The sequence below is a fragment of the Corapipo altera genome, unplaced genomic scaffold (assembly GCF_003945725.1).
Source record: "Corapipo altera isolate COAL_440 unplaced genomic scaffold, ASM394572v1 49, whole genome shotgun sequence".
Taxonomy (NCBI): domain Eukaryota; kingdom Metazoa; phylum Chordata; class Aves; order Passeriformes; family Pipridae; genus Corapipo; species Corapipo altera.
In genome coordinates, this window is record NW_020884879.1 from 18,833,826 (window position 1) to 18,854,119 (window position 20,294).

Here is a 20,294-nt window from a genome sequence, read left to right on the forward strand (position 1 = left end):
GGGTCTCCTGCAACCTCCCTTGAGAGGATGCTTTTCCAGAGTATTGAATCTTACTGCTAGAAAATTGTTCTATGCTCTTCAGCCTGCATGTTCCTTCTTATTTGAGGTAAAAATTTTGCAAGTAGAGATAAAGACTGTTTGGAGAGGAGAGTTCATACTTGTTAAGATATGTCAGCTTTCTTCTTCAGAATCTCCTCTGTGAATGCCCATATGTTCTTGAAAATTAAGGCCTATAAATTATACATGCTATTTTGGACTCTATGTATTCCCAAACTTCAAAAATTATTACAAGTTGTTCTTCAAGGTTGAATATAAAAATGTCTGATTCCATTTAAATTCAGCAACAAAGAAAAAAAGTGCCACACCCTACCGACAATTCTTTCTACCTCTTCCCTTTGATACCATATAAATTATATTAGTGAAATATTTGCTGTGTGGCAAATAGTCAGTGTCAAAATGCACAATGACTTTAATAGATTCAGAACTTTATATGTCATTCAGTTGTGGTTCTGAAATGCAGATCTCCAAAGTTTGTAACTACAGGTAAAGGAATTATTTCAATTGTCATGATTTTTTATTTTGTATTATTTTTCCACCCAGACCATATCAGAATAACTGGAGATTAAAATGCCTGTAAAATACCTATATCATGTTAAAAGGTCTTATATTAACTACAAGAGTTGGTGTTTTTCCATTTTTCTTGATATACAGTCGAGCTCTTTCAAAACACAGGCTTTGTGTGACTGTACATGTTACTTCCTTTTTTTTTTTTTTAATTAGTATAGTGACATTAGGTAGGGATTCCATCCTAACTAAAATGCTCATACAGAACAGTTCTCATGCAAAAATGAAACCTTGGTGGTGACTGGCTCATGTGACAGATAATGTTTTAACTAAGAGATTATCACTGATGTGTTAGTACAGCATAGAGCTGGTTTGTTCTTTTAAAATAAATTTTAAAAATAAATGGAAGGTTAGGAGAATGTGTGGTAATATAAAAAGATACCACTGAAAATGAGAATAGAACTTCCCAATAAAGCAGTTAAGCGTATTGATAGGCTACTTACATTAAAGATTTTATGTTTTATATACCTATAGACTGAGAACTCTGAAAATGATGAAACTTATGTCCCTTTGCATATTTAAGCTTTTTAAAGAACCTTAAAACAAATCAGCTAAGTTAGAATAACTGTTGTAAAATACTATAGGTCTTCCATAAATCATACAAAGAGAGGCATTCTGAAGTAAAGCCCATCTGTTCCTCATATTGGTCGCATTCAGGTTGTACCCAATGGGAAGATGCATTCTAGAGAAACATGTCCTCTCCCAGTTTGGCTGGTCAGGTGAGAATTAAGATGCTTTTCACCAGGTCAATAATATTAAAACAGGTTTCAGCAAGGTTGCCATGAATTCCATTAGGAATTCACGTTTTAGTGGGCTATGACGCTATTGTTTATCATTACTGTCTGGAAAGCTTGGTAAATGGCATGATATCAAAAAACCATAGCAAAATTATTTAAACAAATAATAAGACTTCCCCACAAAATGTGGAAAAAAAAGCCCAGAGAACAATGATGCAGACAACCCAGGATCTAAGGTTATATATGGCCACAGTAACTTTGCAAATACAGGTCTTACGGTGGGTGTTTCAAAAACAGGCAGAGATGAAATGAATGGGGTTTTGCCAGAAAACCAGTTCAACACTGTAGGAACCGTTAAAGTAAAAACTAGATTACCTGCTGACTTGCAGTCTGATAGGGAAAGTTCCTCAATAGTGGATAATTTGTAAGCACACATTCTTATTTCAAACAGTAGGTTGCTTGCTCCCTGCTGTTTGAAGAGAGTTTAATATTCATAGACATATCTCAAGCTATTTACTATGACTGAAGTGATAGGTTTTGTTGTTTAGTAGCCCTGTACCACGTGATGGGGCTGCTTTGTGCTGTGAACCCTTCTTTCACAACACATATATTTTCAGGACTTGAGCATCAGTAGTCCTGATTGGTGTTTTAATTGAACAGCTTCTTCCCAAAGAAAATCAGAGAACTGGGAGGGAGTGGGACTGGGGCCTTCTAGGACCCTTTTTTCTAAACCCTGCAGATTCTTAGGTGCTACTAGAATTTGCAGAAACTGTGTGACTTACATCTTATAAAGACATATCCTTGCTGCCTATGGTAATTTCTGAGATCTCATGTCACATTTATGAGAGCAAGGGTCTTAAAAGCTGATGACCTGGCCCAAAATCAGTGTGGGTAAAAATATTCTGCACCCTCAAATTCCCTCCTGGTTTCTACAAAAAAAAGGTGTTCTTTATTTCCTGTTCAAAACCATGTAGTACAACATTGCTGTAGAGCAGTGAACAGCTGCTCTGTTTTTCCTTTACCTCATATATAATATGCATTTCAGTCAGACTGTTTATACCAGTTTAGAACCTGCTAGGGTGAAAAATACTATCTACATTTAAAATTAATTATCTCTATAATTTTTGGTTTCTTGCCAGAACATAGATCTTCTTTTTATTTTTTTCCCATAGCTATTAATTCCTATAATTGCTATTTTATTTTTTACACATATTTATCAAGCAGTTACCCACACTGTCTATCTGATGACCCTGTTAATATTGCATAAAAATTACCTGATAAAACTGCATAGGATTTTTATTGGAATAACTCTTCACTTCAGCAAGACAATTGTTTTGGAACAGATGGTGTGAAAAGGATATGGTGATATGCTGTTATTTGTTCAAAAAAGATTTTGTCAACACTAAAAAATTTAAACAATCATATAATATAGAGGAGCTAATTCAACAGTGAGGCATTAGAGGTCACTGTTTTAAATCATTGTTTTCAATTCAAAATAAGAAAACAGAGTGCTTAGTTTGAAGACACACTAGTAAGTTGAACACTGAATAATTAAGTGTTGAAGAAAGCACACCTGAAATTTATTTTAAATCATTCTTGATTCTGTCATGTACTGCTACCTTACTTTTTAAAATATAATTTACAAACTGTTTCTATAAGATATTTTTCATAAATCTTTTATTTGATTTCTCTGTTCACTGAGTTATGGATCTTACATGATAAAAAACATTTCATTTTCCATTACTCCTTTAAGGGATTTTTGAAATGTTTCCTTCCTTCTTTCCTTCCTTCCTTCCTTTCTTCCTTCCCACATTGCCTATGATACACATATTCCTTGTGTTGCACTAGTTGGTCTGACAGGAAGGGTTAATGTTTCACACCTCACTAAATTTCAGGCACAGGAAGTGGAGAAATGATTGTGTGTATGAAACTCACCACTCCCAATGACCACTGGTCCCATGAAAAGGAGGGAGGAAAAACAGATGAGCTGGGATTTGTAGACTGGGAATCCCTAGTCTGGAATTCATAGACAATTATGACCAGAGAGTTTTGCTTTCTGCATTACACAGGTCATAAAACTTCTTTTATTCTTTCATACAGTGCAGAAAATAAACGTTTGCCTATAGCAAAAGTGAATTGAGCTCAGAAACGTGCATTCCTTTCTGCCATTGCACAGACTGCATCACTTATTGCCCCAGGTCTCTTACAGGCCATTCATGGTAGAGTAATTTGATTCTTATCTGTCACACGAGGTTGAGCAGCAACCTGAATATACAAATACTTGCAGCATTCATTATTGATAAGACTTGGAAAAGCATTAGATAATGTGTTACTTAATGTATTTATTGTACGTGATTTCAGATGGATGATCTCTTCAGACACATGAAGGATTGCATAGCACTCAGCAAATCAACAAAAATTTCTCTGTTAACTTTTGTGCATGCATGAAATTCACAATGAGTCAGCTGCAACATAAAACATTGACACAGCAGCTCTTCAACACAGTTCGTCTGTCATCCAGAAGGTGTAATGATGGGAGGCATTCAAGAAAATTGAAAATATTTTCTCTATGCAATCTGAGAAACTTAGGTGTATTTAAAAAACAAAACCAAACCCAATTTCAGACTAAGAACTTTGATGACACAGCTATTTTCACGCTATGCATAAACCCCACAGGATACATTGTCATACAAGCTCCCATGATGTAAAAATTCTTCTGACCCTGAAGGGCATCCCCCAAAGGCTAAGCCTTCCAACAAAATCAATTAAAGAGAAATCAGGCCCCAAAGAAAGGCATAGGTAATATTCACCAAAAAGACACTATGTTCCTAATTCTCATAACATAATTGCCATGGCTGGGACAATTAAATATGATTCATTCTGCATCATAGACTGAGTCAGGAATCATAATATGTGGAACAAAATCTTACTGAAAGAAATAAATGTTAAAAGCCTTGCAGTAATTAGTAATGTAGCACAAAATACCTAGCAGTTGAGTTAAGGTGATCCAAGGCTTTGGATGTGATGGCACAGCAAGATAGTTTCTGCAGACATTGCACTTAGGATGAAAGGGTTTGCTCCACACCATTCCAGGCAATAAAAGAGCCACTGTTTTTCAGAAGTCAACATTAAAACCAGATAGAAAGAAGCATCTATTAAACCAGGCAGCATTAGCATTAGCATAGAAACATTGCTTTTGGAAGCCCAGCTAGCTAACTCTTATGTTTCAGACCGCTTCAGATACCTTAAAATCACAAAGCAGCATGGGGTGATTGATGATACCTGTCAGTGTGGTGTCTTCCAAGCATCAGTAATATCCCTAAGAGAGATTCCTCAGTTAAGGAAGAACTGCTGAATATGCTGGGAGTACAGCAGAGGATGATACAGCCCAGGCTATGAGAATAGGTAAAGATGAGGCACAGCTGATGACTTGTTGGGCAGAAACTCCGTACCATGCCACATTTGCGTCAGATGTGTTATGCCACAGTTCTCAACCAGAAAAGAAAACAAACCCCAAATCAAAAACCAACAAACCAACAAAAAAACCCCAATAAAATATAACAAACAAAAAACCAACCAAAACCCAACAACCACCAAATCCAATAGCTGAATGCCAGATTCTCCAGAGAAGTTACAAACTTTTTAGCCTTTTCAAGCCTTCTGCAAGATGTTTTACCACTGCAAGCTCAGATATTACGTATTTTTCCTGGAGTGGCTCCCATTTCACTTATAATTTTTAATGTTATTGTCCCAGTTACTAAGTAACATAAAGTTGCCATACATATCTTTCCCTTTAAATGCTATTTCTGTGATATACTCAGTACTTTAAAGCACTCAGTCAATTCATTTGGGTACATAGAAAGATCAGAGGAACAACATGTTTTATTGACACAAATATTGAAGTGCTTTAACTTCAACAAGCTGTAGCTCCATTCAGTATAGAGTGCTTATTTGTAAATCAGTGTTCCAGTCTGACGTTCATGCTAAGAGATTATTAAAGCAAAACAGTGTATTTTGCTATATATTAAATGTACTATGAACTAATCCAATTCCACAGAAAATGAGAACTTTTCAGAAGTAATGTGGCCACATCCAACTTCAGCTGACAGAAAGATAAGCAGCTTTTTTACATTTAAAACAGTGAAATATTTTGTCCCTTGATTGAGAATTATAGACTCCCACATTTGTAATACTTATTTTAGGCTTGCATAGCTCAGCTTTGAGTCACTGGTCAACTCATTATGATTATGCATTCACTGTTGAAGTGCTATCATTTGCTCTGCACTCTACAAGTACTCCCACAAGGAGAACTTTAATTCCCACAGAGGTATCTTTGGAGGCATTTGTAAACTTGGAGTAACTACTGCATACTTGTCTTTTTATCTTTTTTCAAGTGACAGAGAAGTAGCAATGGGAATATCTAAAATGCCAAAATGTGCACTGTCAGATCCTCACAACATCACCCCCCTTCCACCGTCCTGTCTTTGTTAGGCCAGGGTAATTAATTCTTCTCATGCTGGTAATTAAAGCCAGACCTCATGGACCTAAACACTTTGGGAAAGAAGATTAATGATAGGGTCTCTGGTTTTGGGCCCCATAAGGGTAGGGAAATCATAATGAGGAGGAGGAAGAATGTGGAGGAAAGAAGTTTGTTCTTCACAGTAATTGGAGAAAATAGCAAACACACAACTTATGGGAAGTGAAGAAATGAGTAAAATGACTTTCTAAATCCTTGTCGTCTCCCTTTTTGTGAGAAATTTTTTTTAGGACATTTCCCATTTCTTCATCTTGAGTGAACGAGGAAGGAATGAAATAATTTCCTTCCTACTGTGAAGTGTGGAGGCAGCAGCCACCCAGTATGACTGAGCATGGCTCAGCTTTGGCTGATGACTCAGTGAACCTGTATCCCAGACATGTTCAGGGCAAGGGCCACTGACCAGTGTATTCTGTGTATCTATTGTTTTATTTTAGAAACTCAAAGAAAGATTGGAAAATCTGTCTTCCAGGACACTAACTGATATAGTATTTTGTTCTTGATTTTATTATTTTTTAAAAAATAACTGTATAGGACTTATTAAAAAAAATAATTAAAAATATTAGCTTATGAGATTGCACTTCCCCATCCCCAAAAGACTCAGTGGTGAACATGGTAAAGTTTTGAAGCAAACTATTTAATACAAAATGTAAAAAATCTGATGAAGTCTACACCTGTATTAGCATTCCTAGAATCATAGCATGGTTTGGGTTGGAAGGGACATTAAAGGTTATCTAGTTCCACCCCCCCTGACAAGGGCATGGACAAATTAAAACTCTTAAATTCAGTGGAGTTAAATCTAATTTGTAGTTGGGTAACTGACACTGGAATCTAACCCAAAGAGCATTTATGTACATCTCATGTCCAAGAACAGATCATAAGTGCTTGATTGCAGGATCACTGCTCTCTTTCAGTTGTTGCTGTTATTAATAATGTTTTGTGGTACTAGAACACTAAAGGGACCCTTACCTAATTAGGATCCCGTTTGGCTTTGGAAGAAAAATAAATGTTTTGTGTAAGAAAGAGTTCGCTTTAACAGGGAGAGGCAGGTAAAGTGTATTTTGAAGGAAGGAAACAAAGGACAGGGAAAGAAGAAATATAGGAAAAAACCAAAGCTCTGTTTAAGCAAAGTGCTCTTAGGAATGCACAGTGAAGTATTGGTCAGTTCTACACCTTCATTTGGATCCCAGTTATAAATAGTCCTACAACTGAGCTGAAAAAAATAAAAATCAGTAAGTGAGTGTCTCACAATAAACAGAGAAGGCAAGTCCACGTGCCTGCTTAAAACAGCAAGCTGAATAGTTTGTCGGTCCTAATTCATAGTCTTTGAGGGAAAAAAAATAATTTGAGATTTATCTTTCATTTAAACAACTAAAATAAGCAGCCCTGGGATAGTTTCATTTAGTTCTGTTCCAGGCCATACCTATTCTATATGAACTACCCCTAAGCATTATTCACCAATGACAGAATTCATTTTAAAATGATAAGAAAGCTGTCCCATCAGGTTCTCTAATTACATAGGAACTTCTTTTATCTCTACAAACAAAAATTAATAGGAAAATTACAGAACTGGATCCTCGCCACAGGAATCTGTTCCCCTGCCTCTTCTCTGTAGTCTGAGTCAGTTTTGTACTTGAATTTTTACCAAGAGTGGAAATGTATGTTAGCAATGAGATTCTGTAAAACTTCTGATTCAATGGAACCTTAGATGTCTGGACTCCAAGTATTTAACTTAGGTTTATTGTCTCACTGCTTTTTATGGAACCTTATGTGTATTAAGTTCTGCCTAGTACGCCATGTATGTTAAGTTTCCAGCAATATTTTTTCCCTAGTTTATCACTTTTTTTACTGAAGCTCACAGAAAGACCAAAGTAAAACTAGTAAACCAGAAAGAGCTTACCTTTTTCAAATCTTTCCAGCAGCTTATAACAGTATCTGTGCTTCATCTTGTTGTTTATTTGACTTGTGTTTCAGAGTGGACTCCAAGTTTTAGGTAATAACTTACATGTCTCAGACCTTAGAATGACAAAAAAAGGCCATTCACAAAGAGCATCTACGCAAATTTTCATGTGTGCACACATGCATATATATCAACTAAGGAATGAAAAAGACTAGTTATACACTCTCAAAAATGTAAAGTGTACCAGAATGGGAAACTGGTGCATATTTAAAACAACTAGCATGCAATTCAAACCTTGGCTGCAGTTGAAGTGAGCTTTGGATGCCAAGACCTTACAAGCAGATCCCTGCAAAGCGTGAAAAAGTTTGTTGAAAACCAGTCCAAGTGTTTAAAGGGTTAGAAATGTAAAGGCAGGCTTAGATTTTCTCTGACCTGACAGTGTTGGCTTTTGAGCCACCTTCCTAGAGTTTTCAGTATTCTTCATTGTTGTCATAGCTTGTGCAGTTTCCAGAAGGTCATGATTAATGACATAGGCTGGATTTACAGACAAATATGCTGAGTCCAGAATTACAACTCTAGAGTTGATAAGAGTCTAATTAGCATTTTAGAGGCTGTGGAGCAGTAAAAATTACAGTCTCTCCTGGTAATGGAAGAAGACCTGAATCTTTTCTGAAAGAACTTGTCATATACTTCTGGGACAGGAAGAGCCAACACAACAGACCTAATGCTTAAGAAACAACATGGGAAAAGTTCAAAGTCTCATTTGGACCTATGCATCTCATGAGAAAGATCTGAGACTGTAAAGATGAATGTAATAACTGGCAAGAGAAATAATACAAGTAAAAATTTTCCATGGTAGAGAATTAAGAATTAATTGTTTCTGTAATGTAGGGTTGAGCATACGTGATTGTTCATATACAAGTAAATAATGCCCATAAATATACTAGTCATCTTGACTAAACTAAAAGGTAAGTAAATATTTGTTTAAAACAACTTTGGTACAGGAATTATATTTATGACAGAGTTGTCTGGATTTCTGTTCATGCACCTTTTTATTTTTGTTTTTCTCCTGATACTCCAGTGTAGAATGGTCCAAAATTCAGAGCGTTTTCATTCCTATTGTTTCGTGCTTTTGAGGATTGCTATTGCAGAAAGAGAAAAGAATGTGTGATCATTAGGAAGACAAGTGTTAATACTCAGTCCTAACTAATCTGACCATGAAGGAAGCAGAAATGTACATTTTTCTAGAGGATGCAGTTCATAATTTGTTGACAGACAGAAATAAGAGAAAACTTGGGGGGGGGGGGGGGGAAAAGAAGGAGGAATAAATGGCTATAAGAACCAAAATCTTCCAATTCCTTTTCCAAGTCTGACCCAGCTCATGTATACATTTGCCTGGCTAAAGACTAAGTTCAAAAATAATGTGCTAGCATTTAGCTCTGAACTTTTAGCAAGTGTGTAACTGTGTTGTACAAGATAGGACCTACGTTCTTCAAGTTAAATAAACATAACGAACAGACACAAGTTATATCCTAAAAGTCTAAGCTTTCTTCATATTTTTTAAATGTTAAGAGGATAAAGTGGATTTGTGAGCTTTTAATCACCTTTGTTGTAAGCTTGTCTCTTCAAGGGGCTTCCAGAGCAAAGCAAGTCACAGCCTGATTGATCATTTTTAAAAGGGATTCCATTGGCCACACATGCACTCAAAGCAGAGTCTTTTATATTTTCTGTGACAAAAGTAATCTTCGTTAGGTTCACAAGGTGAATATAGAAAAAAAAACTAAGAGAATGAGAACTAGAAGAAACTTGCATTTCCCATTCTCAGGCTTACAATACAGTGTTTCCCACTTTCAGCCATATGGGAATTCCTCTCACACAAAAATAACTGAGTAACCAAACCTTTTTGCTCTTCTTTTCTCAAGAGATATGAAGCAACTAGAAGCAGTCAGAAGTGCTGGATAGTCCTAAGAAAACTCCATGGAAAACAAAAACAAGCCCCCAAAACTTTACATAAATCTGCATCATCCTCATTGACTTTGTTGTTTACTGCTGAATTCTGTTTTTAAAACACCAATAATGAGGAAGAAATTTACAGTTATTTAAACACTGTGGACAGGCTTTGCTAAGCTGCAGTGCCTTAGCTACTGATAAAACAAATTAGCATCAGAGTAAGAATAGGACAAGATAGTGCTATGACAGAAATAATATAAGAAATAATAAGAACCCAGGTGTACATAATTAAGATTGTAATTCAAGCAAAGGGTTCTGGTGACATCATTTATCAATGTCACTACAAACTCTCAATGGAATTACAGCTTTGTATGTAGAATTCAGATATATGTGATTTGTTAGAATACATGAGGAATGTTTCTATTAAAAGTAGACAGACAATATGTTAACCTCAAGTAGTGGTGGCAACAGGATGAGATACAAAGAAAAAAGGTTTTTTTCCTATTCCATCAAAGGAAGAAGGATGAAACATAGTATTTTTAAGATATTTGGAAATTAAATTTGTTTAAAATACTGGTTAGAGATTTTTTTTCCCCTGAAAATCAGAAAAAGTTTTGGTTCTAGTGTGATTCAACACTTCAATAAAAACCAGAGTTCTACGGAAAAAGCGAACAAAGGGAAAGCCAAAACTAGTGATTTTTCCATCTCATTGTATAGCATAAAATCACATTAAAATAAGCTCAAGAAAAAATTTTCCATTAAAAGGATGGTATAAAATATTTACAATTAAACACACAGTAAGGTTAGTAGTAAATTATCAATTGCAAATTAACTCATTTTTAGGAGGAAAAAAGAGTGAACATTGATGCTTTTACATACACGCGCTGAAAGGAGATTATAATCTTCACTCTTTCTGAACCTCTGATTCTGGTTTTGTTTATTTTTATAGTCAGAATACTTTTATGAAGATAATTATGAAACAGAGGCCCCACTGTCTGTGTGAATTTTAAGGGCCTTAAATGAACTTAAAAGGCTAATTAATATAAAATAACATTCTTAAATGAGGCCCCTAAATATAATTTAATGCCGAACTACTTGATAATCAGATACCTTGTGGATTTCTCAGCCTTGCTCAAGTGCCCACACACCTTGCACATTAAAAGTGAATAGCATCTCCTTGAGAAGGTATCACTTAGTAAACAGTGACGCCTCCCAGAAATACAGTGCAGAATTATGTGAGACTTGACTACTGACTGATTACAGAGAAAGATCCTAATCAATGCAGTGAGGAAAAGATTTCCTTTGACTTGATAAACTTGGCACTAAATCTCACCTGCATGAAGTGCCTACAGCTATGGGTATAAAAATTCATTAAATTATTCAAGGCACTGTGTGGATTTTTCAGTTTTGGTCACTTTCTGAAGTACTCTAATTGAAACCCATAAATAGGATTCATTTTTAAGTGTACAGCAAAACTTGTGATGCTCTTGAATAGAATCTGAAATGTGTTTATGGATTCTATATGATCACTGATAATATCAGCAATTTTCAACTTTTGCCATTTGTAGGGTGCAAAACTACCTCAAAAGATAATGTATTCTCTAAAACTTTCAGAAAATACTGACTGATATAATAAAGTCATGGGGGTTTTAGTTCTCATTATAAAATTGTGGGGGTTTCAGTTCTCTGTTGCTCAAGTACATCACTTTTGTGAAAACTGAAATGCACAAAGACTTGGGAACTTATGGAATAATAGCACTTCTACTCCAAGTTCACAAGTCTTGAAAGTTTAGCTTTGTACTTGATGCTTGAAGAGAATGGCTTGAACAGTAGTAGTTTTGACCTTGAGTAACTTAATTTGGAAAGGAAATTTGGCCAAACTAGCTCAATGCAGGACTTCTCATCAAGGATTAATGCAGAGGATCAATATGAACTTTTTATAGCAGACTATTTTTGAAAGAGGACAACAAAAGGTTAGAATACTTTAAAACTTGAAAAAGCAAATTAGTATACTTAAAGTGGGCAGAATGGAAATGTAAAAAGCAAGGATCTTGATTTCATGCCAGTATTTAGTAATACAATACAACTAAAATATAGAGAAAACTGACTTATAATGATATTTTTTTATCTTTGTGCAACTGTGGCTGAGCTTATAAGCATTTGTGTATCCTGTCTTCTCATCTCTTCATTGTGGTACTGAATGGCAAACACTCATGATCGCAATTGACTGATGTTACTGCCATAATTTTTCTGTTTTCTACAGGGTCAAAATTGCATATGAACATATGTCTTTATTTGAAAGTTAAAGACTTAATTACCTCCTAAACAAAAGAGTAATGGAAAACACATAAACATAGCTCTTCTTTAAGTTTCTGTACACACAAATCCCACTCCTGAAGCATAAGAGCTCCTGTAGTAGGGAATCAGGCCCTTTAATAGCTTTGTCACTAGAAGAAGATATTTATGCACAACCTTATGTTACCTTAACAAAGGACCTAACGGACAGATTGATCCCACTTACTGTCTCCATCACTGCCTCCTCTCCCCTTGTCTCTCCCTTAACTACAAATCAAACTGTAATATGGCTTCTTAGCACAACTCAAACCTGACATTTTTCTCTCCTGTCATATGGCAGACTCGCAAGACCTTACTATGCACATTTATGTTCAGGGAAGTTTGTGACCTAGAGGAAGCTCCATGAGCACTGAGGCTGTTTATGAGGTTTAGCAGGTATCTTCAGCTACCCAAATGGAATTCCAGCTAACCAAATGGAATGGTTATTCCAGCCACCCATCTGTGACAGATTCCAGTACATTTCAATCCATTTCAGAATTCCATTAAAAGGCTGGTTAAATCTTTGCAGATTACACTAAATGTGTTTTAAGAAACATTGTACAAGCTTTACACAGAAATAACAATTTTCTAGTATGATGATTTAAATCAGGGTCTCAAATTTTTCTGTTTCTGACTCTTGTTAAGCCAAATGTTCAAGTAGTTTCTTCTTCATAGGCTTCTCCAGTCTTCACCCGTGGTCTTTGGAAGCAGAGCAAGCTAAGTTCCTGAAAAACAGCAAACAGTTTTGCCAGATAAGGTACCTTCTTGAGATCTTCCTCTCCTCTTTCCCTTACTTTGACTTTTTTCCTGAGGATGAGGCAATGGCATCAATTTCTTAATTCTCTTTTCAGTTCAGAGAAAAATTAAAAAAAAAAAAGTTATTTGTAAGACATGGGTTTCTCGGTCCTGAAATTTCAGTTTTTCATTGTTCTTCTTTTCTCATTCATTTCTGTCTTTTGTAATTTCTGTATTTCTGCTCTCTGGACCACAGTTCATGTCTTCCTTCTCCTTGAAGCTGACTGTATCTTTAAAGAGAGGTGAGGATGCTTTAGGCGATGGAGAAAGACCACGATTGTTTTTCTCCAAACCTCTACATTCTGGTTTGGAAATTAATTGGAAGTTAGTGATATTTGCAGTAATGGCTGGTTGATACACTGTTTTCAAACGTGAGCTCTGCTTTCAACAGCAGAACGATAAAGATGTGATGCTTAATAATGAAGAACAGCATTTTTTATTTTACAAAACAAGCCTCTCAGCTTCAGTGGTGTTATTCATGAATAACACCTTGTGCATATGCATTATGAGACAGTGCTTAATTGAATGATTGCATAATATGTTGTTCCACAGAATAAAATATGAAATATTCATTAGGCCAGAGAGGGAGTTAGAATGCCTGGTGGTTAAATCACTCACCAGGGAAATCCAGCTCCTACTCCTTTCTCCAAGTGAATGTGTAAGTAGTTTATACAAAAAGGTTTTAAAAGCAACTAGGATTTTTTTCCCAAAATCTACTGTACTCTCATGGCTAGTGTACTATCCCAACAGGCAGGATTGTGGTCTGACTGGGGCATGGAAAGACAGTTAAACATAGATCACCTACATCCTTTCATGCAGTTAAAGTAGTCAGATATGCTTTAACCACTAGGCAGCTGGGTTTAATGGAACCAAAATCTCCCCATAGATTTTATTTTTCAGGAAATTATTGTCTTGGTATAGGTGCCTCATTCAGGAAAGGGTTTCCAGATGTGACTCCGGAGTGGAAGGAAGCACTTTATTGCAGTTTAAATCCACACTCAGTTAACGTGAGGGACATGGTGTATGCAACCAGTGTATATCCTTAGCTTAAAGTGGAGGGCTCTCCACTCACTTTTGGATGCTTTGAATCAACTGCTAAGAACCCAACTCACCTCATGCCTTACACTGGGAAGCAGGATGATGGTAGGATACTGAAAATGTCGCAGTACCCTGTAGTTCAACACCTGAATCCTGTTGCAGATTTAGCCTTTGCCAATATGTGAGGTGGAAAGATCTTCAGGAGACAGGTTTAGGCAAAGTAATACCTAAAACAGTGCCCTCAAAAAAATTAAACTGATCTCATAATAGTTGCATCTATTGGAATCATGAGAAAGCTTATTGCAACAATACTGGACAAGAAGCTTGAAACAGAAAAAATTAGGAGGAAAATAATGATACTTAAATAAAATTACTTTAAAAATAATTTACATCTCAGAGAACAGTTTGCTCTGTCAAAAGATATGTATGTGTTTTATGAGTTACTAGTAAATAGCAATAAAAAAATACTTTTGATTTTTTGTAGGGTATCACAGAGAGACATTCTCCTGGCATATTTATTTTTGCATTTATTCAGGAAAAAAAAGAGAAAGTGAGATTGGGGAAATAACACACTCAGGGGAGACAGAATAAGTCAGAATAAATAAATATGCCCAAAACAATAACAGAAGCAAATGTGGCACCAAATATCACTGATAGACAAAGAATACATTAATTCAGCATTGCAAATTACTTTTGCTTAAGGCAGATGTACTTGGTATACCCTCTTAATTACTGCTCTTCTCATCAGTTTGCAACTCAAAGCACATTGATATGATTATACAAAACTCTATGAACAAGAGAAAGCTTCTGAATCAAAGCAATAGAGAGTGGTTTTTTTTTTAAAAGTTTGCATCGTAGCAGATGTCTTGTGCACTGTCCATCTAGAGAACCCATTCCACATCTTTCAGAGGCTCAGGAAGCAGCCTGGGGCAACAGAAACTTCAATTTTTATATATCATCTTTTTTCAGCTTGCTTTCTCTTTGGACCCTCAGCTTCTCCTCAAGCATGCAGAAGACAGGAGAAGGTGACTGGCGAAACAGAGGGTTTGGTTTCTTGGCTCCTGTTCATACACAGAGTGGTTTTGCTCGAGGACATTCTACTTGTATATATACATATGCAGCTATAACTCTAGAGATATCTCTCTCAGTACCTGACTAGTCCTAGAAGCTGCTGTAAGAAGGCAGGGAACATATGACACTTGTGGTGTGTTTATCTGCTATTGTGTGTCCAAAGGATTAGAGGTCTGCTAACATCTGTCAGTCATACCAGTAGCACTAAGTTTGAGAGTCTGTGATGTCTCCCATCATTACCCAGGGGCTGGGAGTCTTACTCACTGGTCTTTTATTCTGCACTGTGCTTCATGCGCTGATGAGCTAGAACGTTATTAAGTAGATTTCTGTCTAAATCCACCTTTTATTGAAAAGTCCAGGTTGTTTCAGCAGATCAAACCTAGAGATATGCAGGTTATAAAAGTGCATGAATATGGATCAATATATGTGGACTGGCTAAAGTTCAAGGTTTTATGACAGCAATCACCATAGTGAACTTCCCTTCAACTTAAGAGTTCATAAGAGGACAAGAGTTTGCTACCTTCATATTCTTTTCACCAGTGAGTTTGGGACACTGTCAACAAATGAGAAATAGTGAATTGCCCTCTCTATTCACTGCTGCATTTAGTTAGTTCAGCTGGAGACTAGATTAAATTCTCACTAAAACTGTTAGTATTGTTAAGATCATAAAGATAACTACAGTATTAAAAAAGATAAACTAGAGATATAGTGCCTTTAAAATATTGGGAAGTCACTTTGATACTTTCTCATCAGCTGTGTTCTGAGTAATGACCAGACCCCTTTTCTTCTTAAGGATGAAACAAGAAACAGGGTACTTAGTTTTGGAGAGGTCCTGATTTATCTTTTTTCCTCATGCTTAAAGTGGGAGAGTAGGTCTACAGTCAGCCATAACAGCCATTTAACATAGCTTGATATATTATGGAGCAAGTAAAGTTTCAAATTTACATAAGTGGTAGTAATTTGATTTTTACAATTAGTGAAAAACAAGATAAGTATTTTTCAAATCAATCAAAGAGGGAAAGAGATAGAGATTGGGAGACTTTGCCAGAAAGGAGCCTATTTACAGTTGGCTTCTCAAAGCTTGATTTCCACTAGAAATTTTGTCAACATGCAAAACATCTAGAAGTGTGTAAGCATGAATTATTTCATTCTTCTTTCCTAAGTGGAGAAATCTGTCCTAAAATTTTACAAATTTCCATTTTTTGTCTTTATTTGTTAGGAATACAAGGCAATCTGTCATTGTTTTCTTTTGCATTAGTATTGATCATCATTATTTTAGGAATATATCAGCTTAAGAGAAACTTTATGAGAGATTTAAGTAAGTCTGAGGGTGGCATAGTTGCACAGTTTCTGAAAAATTGGCCAAATGCAATTCAGGTAGATCCTTGACTTATCTACAATTCAGGCATTCGAAAAAAAATGAAGAAAAGCTGTTCTTGCATCTTACCATTCCTGTGCTTCTTAGAATATTGTCTTAAAAAATAAAGATGAGGAAATAAATTTCTGTATTATAATAACGTAAGAGTTTTTCAATCAAACTATTCAGATGTGACAAGGATAGAGGTCAACTGATACCATGCTACTGTTGCTTCTCATGGAAGGCAGTTAAATCATAAAAAATATTTAATTTCATGTCAATGTCAGAGAACATGTTCTACAGCCATTGCCTTAATAAACTGGGTTCTTCTTCATTCCACATGGACATTAAAGCATCTGAAGCAGACATGGTAGTAGGAACATGGAAGACTGTGGTTGTGACCGATAATATCTGAGTTGACACATGAGTATGGAGGGGATATTTTCAGTAATATCCATGTTCAGCCTATTTTTCAGAGTATGTCAGACTTCTCTGGCTAATTGTGTGCATTTGGCTTGCATCAGGAATCTAGTTTTTCTGGAAGTTCATCAGTTACCTTTCAGGTAAGCGTTAGCCCAACTGAAGAGGCATAACTCTGATTCATTCAGAATGAGGGAGAGGCCATATGAATGGATCAAGATAAATAACGATAAAACAAACAGAGGGAAAAAGAATGGCAAAATTGAGATTAGGGTAAGAGGTCATAAGTACAGCCTGATCATATTACAGTAAAATGACTGATTTCAGAACACCACACCAGAAAGTTTAGGTGATCACAGGAGGAACTTGGCTGATTTATAAATTAACTGAAGAGAAAAATCAGGTAACTATTCATTTGAAGTGTGCTTTCAGTATTTTCAAGTGTTCTATTACAATTTCTTACTTGAAAAGGAATATGATGTTATCTGCTGTAATGGAAGCAAGTATTGACAATGTGAGAATTTGGCCAGGGTAGAAAAGTTGTTGCCTCACTGCAGCAAATTTCCAGTGAAGGTAATTATTGACTAAGGATTTGACTTCATGATAAAATGTAAACAGGAGTGAGAAGGGAACAGAGGACTGCAAAGAAAGTTGAGGCTACATTCGAGTTAGGATACAGCCCCTTTATTTTCAGTCCTTTTATGGGGAAGGGGGCCCATGGGTCTCAGGAGTGATGCTAAGGCCATGTTAGCAGGGGGGAGAGCTGATGGCAGTTTGCCACCACGTGGTATGGATTACAAAGGAAGTATGACCTGCACTGGACGAGTCATTGCCAGATGGTTCCCAGATGTGTTATTTATGAAGTCACGGCCTACTTAAACCACATTCCTGGTGTCTTGTCTTCTTTTCCTGAGATGTCCAAGACATTAATGAAAGAATGTATGAGAACTAAATAGCAGACCAGTTGTCAAAAAACAAATGGCAACAGAAATCCTTTCCTGTCTCTGGATATATGTAAATACATATTAGACTAACAAAACCAGCTTTAAACAGCTGATCCCTGAAGAGTCATAGAACTGGTAGTAGAGCATGTTAAGGACAGTACTTATCTTGGCCTCATCATTCCCTTGTGAATCTCTGCCATAAAACTTACCACATTGTCCTTGATGATTCTGTTCTTGTATCTTTTGCCTTCCAAAGAGTCTTCTCTTCCCTAACCTCCTCAATGCAGAGAAAAAAAATCTTATACATAAAATCTAGGTTATTCCTTAAAATATGTACACCAAGCTAATCTGGATGAATGCTGTACTGTTTCAGATGATCTGATGATGTCAAATATAATTTGTGGGTTGATTGGTTGGTTGCTTTGTTTGCTTAGATTAGTCAGGTTTGGTAACATGCTGATGTGACTGAGTGATCATGCAAGTTTTTTACCAGAAGGTAATTTATTTAGTTTGTGTAATGCATCTGAGACAATGCAGTAACGGTGCATTAGAGCAGAATTTTCTATTGCTTTAGTTAGTGTGTTTTTGTCTTTTGTTAGAAATGAACGGAATACGATTTGTTTTTTTTTTTTCTTGTTGGTATAGTTATGAGAAACAATTCCTGAGTCAAAACTAAGAAGGTAGAAAAGAACACTGCAAACAAGCTAGTGCTTTGTAACATCCTGTAGCAATATGACTTGACATACCGAATAACATCAGTTGGCATAAGTTTTATTGATTACAACCTATCATGTGATGGCCCCTCAGGTTTTAATAAATAAGCTGGAATTCTATTTGTACAAGAAATAATGGAACTATGTTTAAAACAATTCAGAAATATTTATTCTGAATGCAGAAAACTCATGACAGATTATTTTGTGTACAACATTTTTATGCAGCTATTCAAAACAGACAGCAACCTGTTTGCTTTCTATTCCTAGAAAGTATGGGATATATATTAACATTGATTTTCATTACAGTGATCTGTGTTTCATTCTCAATTTATTCCCTTCATGAGCAGCTTGCCTAGGTGGAGGCCAGTGTAAATGAAATCTGAATATGTCCATAATATGAAATAGTGTTGCAAATATATTCAGGGTCAATGTGATTTTTCTATTTATGTAGTATACTACTTTAATGTAGATACCAAGAAAAATGAAACTGCTATAATCCACTTCAGACAAATACAAAACAGCAAAAAAGGATGTGCGTAGCACATTTTGTATGGGTATAAGAACTCACAGATAAGGAGACTGGTCATCTTCATTCAGACAAAACATTTTGAATCATTCATCTGACTGTTAGAAGGAGAGAAAAAAGAGTATGGTTATTATTAAGGAAAATCCCTGGAACATGTTAGAAATTTGTTGGAAAGATTAATCTTAGCAAGTTAATATTATATGAAGTAGGGATGGGAATTTTGATGTACAGATATCTGTGTTTAGGATGAAGACAAGGAATATTATGACTATGTTAGAGGACATAGAGCTCACACATCAAAAGCTAATAGTCTGACAAAGAAGTCAGGGAGTAATTTATTGAAAAAAAACCAAACTAACCACTTGGCTTTTACCATTGTTCAAAATACAATCTTCTTGCACAGATAAGTAAACCAGGTTCAAATCATTTAAGAACAATAAAGACTGTCAGGAAATAGCACGTCAGCTGTATCAATATTCCCACAAGTGGAAGCTAATTGAACAATACATTAATGGAGTTCAATTATTCCAGATATTTTTAGACATTCAATTCTTACAAAATTTACATTTCAAAATAGTGGACCAAATTAGTTTATACCTGCATGATCTTATCTTTCCTGAATCCAGTTAAAACTTGATTCCAGACAAACAGCACAAATTAATCTCTGTACAGTAACTGCGACAGATTTGATAAGTCTTGGATTCATCCCAATATATTTTTATGAGGAAAGTACACAATTTCATAATTTGTTTTCATATTAAATCTATGTTCCACTCGAACTGGTTCAGAGACAAAGTTATAAATTAGCTTCCATCTGAGTGGTGTACAAAATTCATTAATACAAGGAAACACAGTTCTAACCCAAACTTTTAGTTCTTAAGGCCCCAATACCTGATGGTGAAATGTTTCTGCTGTTTTCTACACCTTATGTAGAGATATCAACAAGGATAGTGGAGTTTGGAGTATTATGTGTGAATACACAGAGCCGACAGCAATTAATGAACTGGCTGCTAACTTAGTCTTTCCATTACATCTTTCTCCGCCACTGCAGTATGACATTTGAGACCGAAATTCTTCCTCACATAAGATTTTCCATTGCTCCTTAAACAGTTTAGGTTCACTTTGATTTCTGAGTATACCAGCCAGCACGGTTGAATTGTTTGGAGCTCAGAACAATAATTCCTGTTGTTGGGAGCACCAGAGATCTAGTAAAAGACGGAGAGAAAGAGAGAGAAATGCTTGGAGACAATGAAAGAAGATAGAACATTTTAAATAACATGAAATGATTTGAATGATGGGGCAAGTTTGCTGATGACACAAAACAGTGAGGAGTGGTTTGTATCTCAGAGGG

General features: G+C 35.9%; 1 long non-coding RNA gene across 1 annotated transcript in view; it reads right to left on the bottom strand.

The window, feature by feature from the left end:
• LOC113944913 overlaps positions 1-19,926 on the bottom strand; it is a 71,404-nt gene extending 51,478 nt beyond the window's left edge. Inside the window, exon 1 of the long non-coding RNA XR_003526885.1 lies at positions 18,986-19,926. This is a non-coding gene — a long non-coding RNA (uncharacterized LOC113944913). The remainder of the gene's footprint in view (positions 1-18,985) is intronic.
• Positions 19,927-20,294: the final 368 nt, after the last annotated feature.